The sequence below is a fragment of the Tamandua tetradactyla genome, chromosome 16, assembly GCF_023851605.1.
Source record: "Tamandua tetradactyla isolate mTamTet1 chromosome 16, mTamTet1.pri, whole genome shotgun sequence".
In the NCBI taxonomy this organism is placed as follows: Eukaryota; Metazoa; Chordata; class Mammalia; order Pilosa; family Myrmecophagidae; genus Tamandua; species Tamandua tetradactyla.
Window position 1 is genome coordinate 3,698,137 of NC_135342.1, and position 10,086 is coordinate 3,708,222.

Here is a 10,086-nt window from a genome sequence, read left to right on the forward strand (position 1 = left end):
TTGATAATCTCTTCCTAATCTAAATGCTTGATTCCCTCTGACCTTCTAAGCTCCTTGGGGAAGATTAGTGCGTCATAATCAGCTTTCTGTTTCTACCACACCTAGTGCATAAAGAGGAATCCAATAAGTGTTGGCTAATGTAGTGCCAAGTCGGTAGAATACGTGCTAGGTGTTTCAGGTGTGAGGGTGATATTTCACCGTTGAGCAGTTTTCATGCCGCCTCTAGCCTCCTTTTAATTGCCACAATCATCTCTGAGGTTCATTGAAAACTGGATTGTGCCAGGGACTATACTTTATTATATTCATGACGTTGCTCCCTCCTTACAAGAATCCCATGAATTTAGTACCATTTTTTATCCTTGTGAAATCTATTATACCTACAAAGGGGTGGAAACAACATAATGAAAAATTTAAGGACTAAGTGTCACAACACAAAATCTCTGGCCAGAATCCATATTTTTTAACTTGTTTTATTGTATAGTATAACATATATACAAAGCAAAGAAATAAAAAAAGCAATAGTTTTCAACGCACTCTTCAAGTGGTTACAGGACAGGTGCCAGAGTTTGTCATGGGCTCCCATGCAATTCTCTCATGTTTTCCTTCTAACTGCTCCAGAATATAAGAGGCTATAGGGCTTAAATATTTTTCTTATCTTCATAATCGATTTTTTTGTGTGTGAAAAATAACATATATACAAAAAAAGCAATAAATTTCAAAGCACAACACCACAATTAGTTGTAGAACATATTTCAGACTTTGACATGGGTTACAACTCCACAATTCTAAGTTTTTACTTCTAGCTGCTCTAAAATACTGGAGACCCAAAGAGATATCAATTTAATGATTCAGCATTCATATTCATTTGTTAAGTCCTATCTTCTATGTATAACAACACCATCACCTTTGATTTTTCCATACCTCTCTATGCAGTTGTTTGGGCTATGGCAATTCTAAATTTTTGATCTTGGAAGGGTCTGTCACTAATATGGGGTAGGGAGATGGAACTAGTTGATGTTCTGGAGAGGTTGGGCTAGGTGTCAGGACTTCTTTGGACCAGGGACCCATCTGGAGGTTGTAGATTTCTGGAAAGTTACTCTAGTGACTGGAACCCTTGTGGAATCTTATATATTGCCCTAGGTGTTCTTTAGGATTGGCTGGAATGGTCCTGGTTGGGGTTGGCAGGTTATGATAGATAGCAAGATCTAACTGAAGCTTGCATAAGAGCAACCTCCAGAGTAGCCTCTCAACTCTATTTGAACGCTCTCTGCCACTGACACTTTATTAATTACGCTTCTTTTCCCCTTTTGGTCAGGATGGAATTGTTGATCCCATGGTACCAAGTCTTGATTCATCCCTGGGAGTCATCTCCCACGTCACCAGGGAGACTTTCACCCCTGGATGTCATGTCCCACATAGGGGAGAGCAGAATCCAAATTTTATAATAGAAATTAGGGATGCATGGGTGGTTCAATGGTAGAATGGTCGCCTTTTATGCAGGAGACCTGGGTTTGATTCCCGGACCATGCACCACCACCACCCCCAAAAAAGATATTAAAGCACCTCTGCAGACTCTACTTACCTGCCCCATTGCATGCTTGTTTCACCATCAGGAGTTGAAGTGAATTTTGTGTTAAAAATTCCCCTGACTCTCTCTTCATTTTTTCCCTGATACATGTTTCTCTAAGATATATTTAGTTTTCCTGCTTTTTAAAAAAATTATAGAGTTTATAGCCTTCTGTGACTTGCTTCTTGACTTACCATCGTGTTTCCAAGATTTGTCATTGTTAATTTATTTTACTACGGTTTATTTATTTTTAGTACCTATCAGTATTTAAGTGGATAAATAGGTCACAATTCAATTATCCATCCTACTATTGATGGACAATGGGTTGTTTTAATTTTCACTCTGTGAACTGCTATTTTCCTAGTTTATGTGACGAGACTGTAGAGTTTCCTAAGAGTGGGGCTGCTAGGTCATAGAGGATACACAAGCTTACTTGTAGGTAATGACAAGCCTATTCCCGTGTAGTTTTACCAAATTACCATCAGGAGTAGACAAATGTCCATCACTGCCCATCTCTGATATCGTCCAAGTTTTGATATGCTAAATATTGAATGAGAAAATGTACTTCATTGGCCTTTACATGATAACTAATAAAGCTGAAACTTTTCTCATGTTCATGGGTCATTTGTGTTGCCTCTTTTGTGAAATGACTTTTTATTATTCTGCTTATATTCCCATTGGTTATTTTCTGTTTTTATTTGTGTAGAAGTGCTTTATATATCCTGGACACTTTCCCTTTGCCAGTTGTATATGATGCATATATCTTCTCCTTGTTGGTGTTTGTATTTTTCTTTCTTTTTTCCTAGGTGATAATTTGATGAGCAGTTTTTATTTTAATGTAGTTAAAATGATCATTTTACTTTATGATTAAAAATCTGGGGTATTGTTTAAAAATCATTCTCTACCCCAAGTCAGAGAGATAACTCATGTTGTCTTCTAAAGTATGATAGTTTTGCTTTTCATGGATTTCTTTTCACATCAAAGTATTAATTCACCTGTAATTACTTTTATATAAGATGAGAAGAAGGGGTCTAAGTTTTAAAAATATGGATAAAAATGGTTCTATCACTACTTAATGACAGTTTACCTACCATATTGACAAGCAATCTATTATAAATAAACTTTTCATATTTGCCTGACTGTTTCTGGGTTCTGTGTTTTGTTCTATTAATTAATTTGCTCACACATGTGATGATGTCTTTATAGCTTTTAAAATCAAATCTCTATAAGATAGGTTCAGTTCAATTAATATCTTTTCTCCACATACAAACACTCCATGTTGTGCTTCGGGAGTATCGTGGTTTATATTTTCCTTTTCAGTTATCCATACACATTTTATAATTGTCTTCTGTCATTGGGATTTTATTGAAATTTTACTGAATATAAAGATCTATTTGAGGAGTATAGACATCATCATTATAATATTTACTCTTATATAAGAATTTATAGCATTACTCTTCATTTCTTTATATCTAATATGCCTTTTGATAAAAATTTATATTTTTATCCAATAAGGCTTGCAATATTTTATTTGATTTATTCCTAGTTACTTAAGAATTTTCCAGTCCCTCTATATGACACTTTTTTAAAATGTCAAATTCTAACTAGTTTCATTTATAAAAATAAAATTAAGTTATTATATTCATTTTATAGTCATCAAAGTTATTTTTAATTCTAAAAATTGATTTGTAGATTTGGGATAAGGGAGTTTACATGGATATTCAAATCATCTGAAATAATGATAATTTTGTTTCTTTCAATTCCTTTCTTTGTCCACTGAATTGGTCATACTTTTGCCACAACTTTGAAATAAGAGTGATAACAAAGGATATTTTTGCCTTTTATGTTATCTTAAAGAGAATTGTCTCATCATTTGATGTTAATTGTGTTTTTTGTTGTTTTTCAGGAGCCCTTATTGGATTAAGGAAGTTCTTTTCTTTCTTAATTTACAAAGATACATTTAAAAGCATGAATAGATATTGAGTAATCTAGGTTTCTCTTTCTGTATCTCTTATGATCATATTTTCTTCTTATTCTGTTAAATATGAGGAGTTATATTTATCAATCATACCCAGATCATACCCTATACCTATTAAAGTAGAATGCCTCCAGGTGGAAGCCAGTAATCAGGAATCAGTAAAGATCCCCAAGTGATTCCAATGTACAGCAAACCTTCTGTAACATGGAGTTAAGGATCTATGATGTGCCTCTATGGATTTTATTACTTGCTCAATACCTATGACTACCTTCACCCCACAAATACGTATTGGGTCCCTCATATTGGAAAGAATCCATGCCAGATGATCCATAGAGACTGAAGAGTATTCCCCATGTGCAGCTACGGGGTAGGTGATGTCTCATCATTGGAGAAGTCTCCTTCTGGCCCTACTCAGATGAGCTGTTTCCAAGAGCCTGTAGATGGTTCTTGGCCAGATGTCCAAGACCTTCAGCATCAGAAGTTGGGTCTGGACCATCTAATCAGCAAACTCTGTGAAGATGTCTGTGGAGGAAGATAGTTGGGACACCGAAATCTGGGGCAGAAAAGCCCAGGTGAAACAGTGTTTCCTTCCACTGTGAACTCGGTCATCAGGAACCTACATTAGCCAATAAAAAGGAGGCATTAACTGGCCAATCACTAGATGGAAATAGCCTTTTGCTTCCTACCTCCTGGCTCCTTTGCTTTAGAAAATAGCCACGGAGTCCTGGGATTAGGGTTGGTGAGTTATCTTTCTTGTTCATTTGCTTCTTTTGTTTTAAAAATCTCTCATATGTATATTATTATTATTAATATTATAATGTAAGTTCTCCAATTTTCTTACCTTTTCGTGCTCTTTTTTCTTAGCCAGAAACTCATTATTGTGACTTTATCATTGGGATCACTCTTCTCTTTGAAATATGAAGCCTTAGGGAGAGAAAGGTTATTACATCTTCCCTGCTCTTAGGGATGCGCTATTGAGTTCTAAGACACTGGTCCTCAATTTTGCCTGCATATTGAAGTTACCTGGGGAATTGTAATAAAACGGCAATTCTTGGGTCCAGCTTACAAAGTTCCTAACCTACCTGGCCTGGGTATTTCTGGGCTTTGGGATTTTAAAACTTTCCAAGTGATTCCTTTGTGTAGCATGTTTGAGAAGGTGAGCAAAGGTGCTTCGAGGGTCCAGTTATCTGCATTTCAGTTACTCAGCCACATACCCCATTTGGTCAGAACCTGTTTTAACTTCAGCTTTTCCAAATGAAATTTCGTGCATGTGTTGGGACTTTGTTCTCTCAGCTCTTATAATCAGCCTGAGTCACAAGGATGAAGTCAATGGTGTAAGATACAAGTCAGAAGGGAGGGAAAGAGCTTATTTCCTTCTAGTGACATGCTCCACTCAGAGATTGGCATTGGCTTAGAGACTCTTAAACAGCTTGTTTCCCTGAACATCGTAATACGAATGCTTTCTTACTAAATGTTCTTTGAAAGCATGGTTTTAAGGATATTGCTTTATTATTAATATTGTTTCAGCATGGGCAGGCACCGGGAATCGAACCCGGGTCTTCGCCGTGAGAGACAGAAACGCTGCCTCTATGCCACCACGGCCCGCCTGAAAACACGATTTTAAAAGTGCATTTATGGGCGGGCCACGGTGGTTCTGGCAGAGTTCTCTCCTGCCATGCCGAAGACCCGGATTCGGTTCCCAATGTCTGTCCATGGAAAAAAAAATGCTTTTATAATACATAAACCAGAGTGTTTAGGCTTAGTTTGTCGGTCCTCATTTGTTTTTTATTTTCTTCTATATAGGAATTTTAAAGAATATTATTACATAATTGTGTACATATTGTACTCTACCTAGGTTCTGCTTTATAGATTTGTGAAAAAGGAAATGCTGGGTCAAAATGTTTGTTTACTAAAATCTTTTTAATACTTTTTACTTTTATCAAAGGCTAAAACACTCTTACACTACAAATCTACACCAACTCACCGTGAGTCGACATCTAAATATACAGATGTGAACACACGGGTCCCATGCATTGCTGTTTCTTTTGATATTCTATCACGCCGCTTTCTAGGTCAGCAGTTAGAGGATCGTGGCCAACCTTTATGGCTATACATTCCCTTTTATTTATGCGAAAATTTAAGTATCTCTTTAGTTGAGCTTGGAAAGAGAGAGGTGAAACAAATGTTTTATTTTTTTAAGGATTGGGAGGAATTTAGTGTATTTTGTGCACTTGAGTCCAGAATACAGAAAATGTACTTGAGACAACTATCAAATAGGCTCTCTGACCTAAGTCCACCATAGGTTTAGGAACTCCATAGGAGACTGGTGGTTTCTCTTTTCTCCCCAAACTCATATTGAGAAAAGACCACTGTCTTCTGTTAGTGGGATTTTCTAGCTAAATCCCACTGATAATATCTTCTTTCGGGGGTCCTCATACCACATGACAACCTTTAATCTGTCCTTACACTCTTAAAACTGAGGTCTTAGGCGGGCTACGGTGGCTCAGCAGGTAAGAGTGCTTGCCTGCCATGCCCGAGGACCCGGGTTCGATTCCCGGTGCCTGCCCATGTAAAAAAAAAACAACTGAGGTCTCAACTGCCAGAGTTTACTCGACTTCACCTAGCTTAATACTAATATCTCTGCTTAGGTTTGTGCCTTAGTTCCGGAATTCAGGGGTTATATTTTTCCAGCTTCAATCAGGCATTTAAAAGGTCATTTTGAAAAATGTTTCATATTCTATTTTGAGTGTAATCACAGGGCCTATTTCTCTGGATGTACAACCTGATATGTGGCTATTTCTGAAGCCCTATATCTTGAACTGTCTATTCTTTTCCTTCACTGATCTTCCTGTTTTTTAACTGCATTGCCAATATTTTTATGATCTGGAAAGTGAGATCTATCTATTTAGACAAAGAATTAGCACTTTCCATTCTTACTCCTTCCACAGTCAGGGATTGAGGCAAAAATAATTGCTTTAAAATATCTTTACTTAATTTTAATTTATGTATATTATCTTCCAAAAGTAATTTTTACATTGACATATTTGTAGATAGTCATTTAGAATTGCTTCAATATTTAACTGATTTTTAGAGCATTCTGCTACCCAATTTGTACTATAATTACTCAGTTTTTGAACTCTGAGTTTCTTAATTCTTAAGTATATCTCCTATTATATCTTCTTTCCATTTTTCTTAAATATGAGAATATTATTCTGTTCCTTCTAGACATAAAATGTGCCTTTTTCTAAAGTTCTTGGGTAGCACAATGTTTCACATTCAAATCTATAGACTCTGCTCTATTATCTCAATTTTAATGTTTCAAAAACCCATCCATGCTTTCCCATTTAGGTTATTTGTTTGTTTACTTTTCCTGTACAGATGCTTACAGTTTTAAAAATATGTTTCAAGGTATATTTAAAAATATATTTCAAGGTCTATCTAAATTTGATCCTCTGTTCACTGATTTTTTTTATTACAACATATTGGATCCAATCTCAGGTCCTAATTTTTAAAGCTCATTGGGATGGATTGAATTGAGGACCTCTTTTGGACATGTTCTTGGTCCACATTCCAGTGGGTGTAGACCCAATGTTAATCAGATATCAAGATGTTACTTCTACTAAGGTGCGGCCCAAATGCATCAGGTTGGCTTTAGTCAGGATTACTGGAGTCCTTTATAAACAGAGTGAAAGTCAGTCAGAGAATCTGTGCGGATTAGCCAGAAGTTGGAAGTCAATGGAAACTAGAAGAAAAAGAAGATACCACCATGAATATGTATTGTCATGTGATGGAAGAGCCAAGGAACCCTGAAGATTGCTGGCCAACCAGAAGATACTGACCATGGAGGAAGCAAGCCTTTCACCTCTCAAACCATGAGCTAATAAGTTCCTGTTGTTAAGCCAACCCATAGTATGGTATTTGTCTTAACACCTAAGAAACTAAAACAGTGTTTGCTAATGGAAGTTGGGTGCTGTTGTCACAAATATCTAAAGGTATGGAAGTGGCTTTGGAATTGGGTAATGGGTAAGAGGTTGGGAGAATTGCAAGGTGCTTGATGGAAAAAACCTAGATTGTTTTGAAGAGACTGTTTGTAAAAATATGGCTTTTAAATGCTCTTCAGTTGAGGCCTTAAAAGGAAGTGATGGAGGTGCTGTTAGAAACTGGAAGAACGCGGATCCTTGCTATAAAGTTGCCGAGAACTTGATGAATTTGTGTTCTGACGTCAGACAGAAGGTAGAACTTGAAAGCCATGAACTTGGATATTAAGCTGAGGAGGTTTTCAAGCCTGTTTCTCCTTGCAGCTAATAATAAATTGTGAGAGGAAAGGGATGAGCTAAGAATTAAACCCTGAAGCATAAAGGAGGCAGCAAATGATGATTTTGAAAATTCTCAGCTATCCAGACAGAGCTGCTTCTGGCCTCATCGCAGGGAACACTATCGGAGACCTCCCTTAGTTTTTGAGATGCGAGTCTCCAGAGGAAAGGGTCCAATGTGAGGGTTTAAGGAACAGCCTTCGTGCGATGAAACACATCCATTTAGTCATTTCAGTGGGAAGTAAGGACTGGAAATGCAGTTGTCCTGGAAGTTCTATTTTCTGATGGTTCGGACCTCCTTGAACTGCTTTACTTCAAGAAGACAGAAGCCTTCTAAACTTTGAAACTGTGAACCAATAAATTCCTGTGCTTAAGCCAACCCATTGTATGGTGTTTGTTGTAGCAACTAGCAAACTAAAACACTTGAGAATTTTCTTCTATATCTTTTGATTATTGCCACTAACCAATAGGTCCAGTCACTTATTAAAAAATACTCATCTAAAATTGGATTTCCTATCCCTCTCATTCAAAACCATCATCTAGTGTCTCATCTTCATTTTTTACTTTTTCACACTGATAGAGCATTTAGTTTGTCTTTCAAACTCATACTTTGTTATTCCACAATATTAATAGCCTTCCCTCAGGATTTTAACCCATCAGGGCCCATACTCATACAAAATAAAATCATAGTCCTTTATTGTCTCTAAAACATCTTTATTTAGATACAATTTGAGTGTATAATTCCAGGATCATTTGATGTACACAGCTGACTTTTGCCAAGACTGCACTATATGACAGCCAGGGAAATCTTCTATAGCTAAAGACTTAGGAGTCCTTAAAGTTTTGGAAATTTTTTTCAGGTACTTGCTACTTCTATGTTCAATGTTGTTTTTACTGCTACTACCAACATCTATTTAGATCATGATTCTAACTACCCTTTAAATGAGGCTTAGACTGTAAAATTACTTATGTAACATCAGCCATATCAAGTTCTTGTCAACTTTACCGTGGTAGGTATCGGGGTATCATTTGGCACTGCTATAGAATTTTTGATACCATAGTTGCATGGCAGTATGTCCATTTTTGCCACCACCCCTTCCCCCCACACATACACCCCTTAGGGGCTCATAAACACTCTACTTTGTGGCTAACAGCCATGGTGGAAATAGATCCAACTAGTAGCTCTCTCCTCTTTATTCAGCATGGTACACTGTCATAGATGTGAGATCTGCTGCTCTGCCCCTGCGACAGGCATCAGAATATGGTCTGACCTGTTTAATCTAGCCCATCTGCGATACCAGTATCTCTTTGTAGGACATTTGTTACATCTGCATCAGCTGCACCAATGATTTATTTAAGCCAGATATAATTAGGTTTCTGGTTAAGTTTATTTCATTAACTAACTTAACTTCCAGCCCTTCCCTGTCCTATTCCAGCATTTATTTGCTCTTCAAAGGGAAGATTTATACCCTGTTCTAGGCATCAAAGCATTACCAGGAAACCATGGGGAAAATGAGCAACCCCCAGCCACTCATATCTCATCAGATCTTCCCTCCCTATCCTTCCTGTAAAATAGGAGTGCCTTGGCTAAGTTGAGTGAAGATTCTGGAATCAATCCCTCTTGAAGTACCGTACTGCAATTCCTACTCCACAGGACCACATCTAATTATCTCACATTCACATTGACACCGAAACTCATAGGACATGATATCTAAATTCTTTACATTAACACATAGCTTTTCAGAAGCCTGCGAGACTACAAACCCACATGTTATGACAGCAGCATTTGACTCTTCAATGGGAGTCTATATACATATCCAGGTAAAATGACATACCTGCAAAGCATTTGTAAGTGATATGATGAAGTACTGTACTGCTTACGCTCCCCCCCCCCCAATTGAACAATATCAAATAGGATTGCATGTCTTGTAAAAGTCAAGGAGCATAGATCTCTTATCTGCACAGGTGACATTTAGTTACTGAAAAAAACCTCCCAGACCAAAACACTGACCCAGAGAAGTGCAGGCCTATTTCCCCCCCACACCCAAAGTTTTATATTCCACTCAGTTCTCCAAATCTAAGTGCAATTTCATAAGCAGGGATAACTTTTACAATAAAGAACGCTGCTTTTTAGCACACTTCCCTCACACCAGAAGTTCACCAGGGAAGCCACGTCAGAATAAAGTATGGCTTGTATCATGATCCCAGGAGAAAAAAGTTCAGACCTA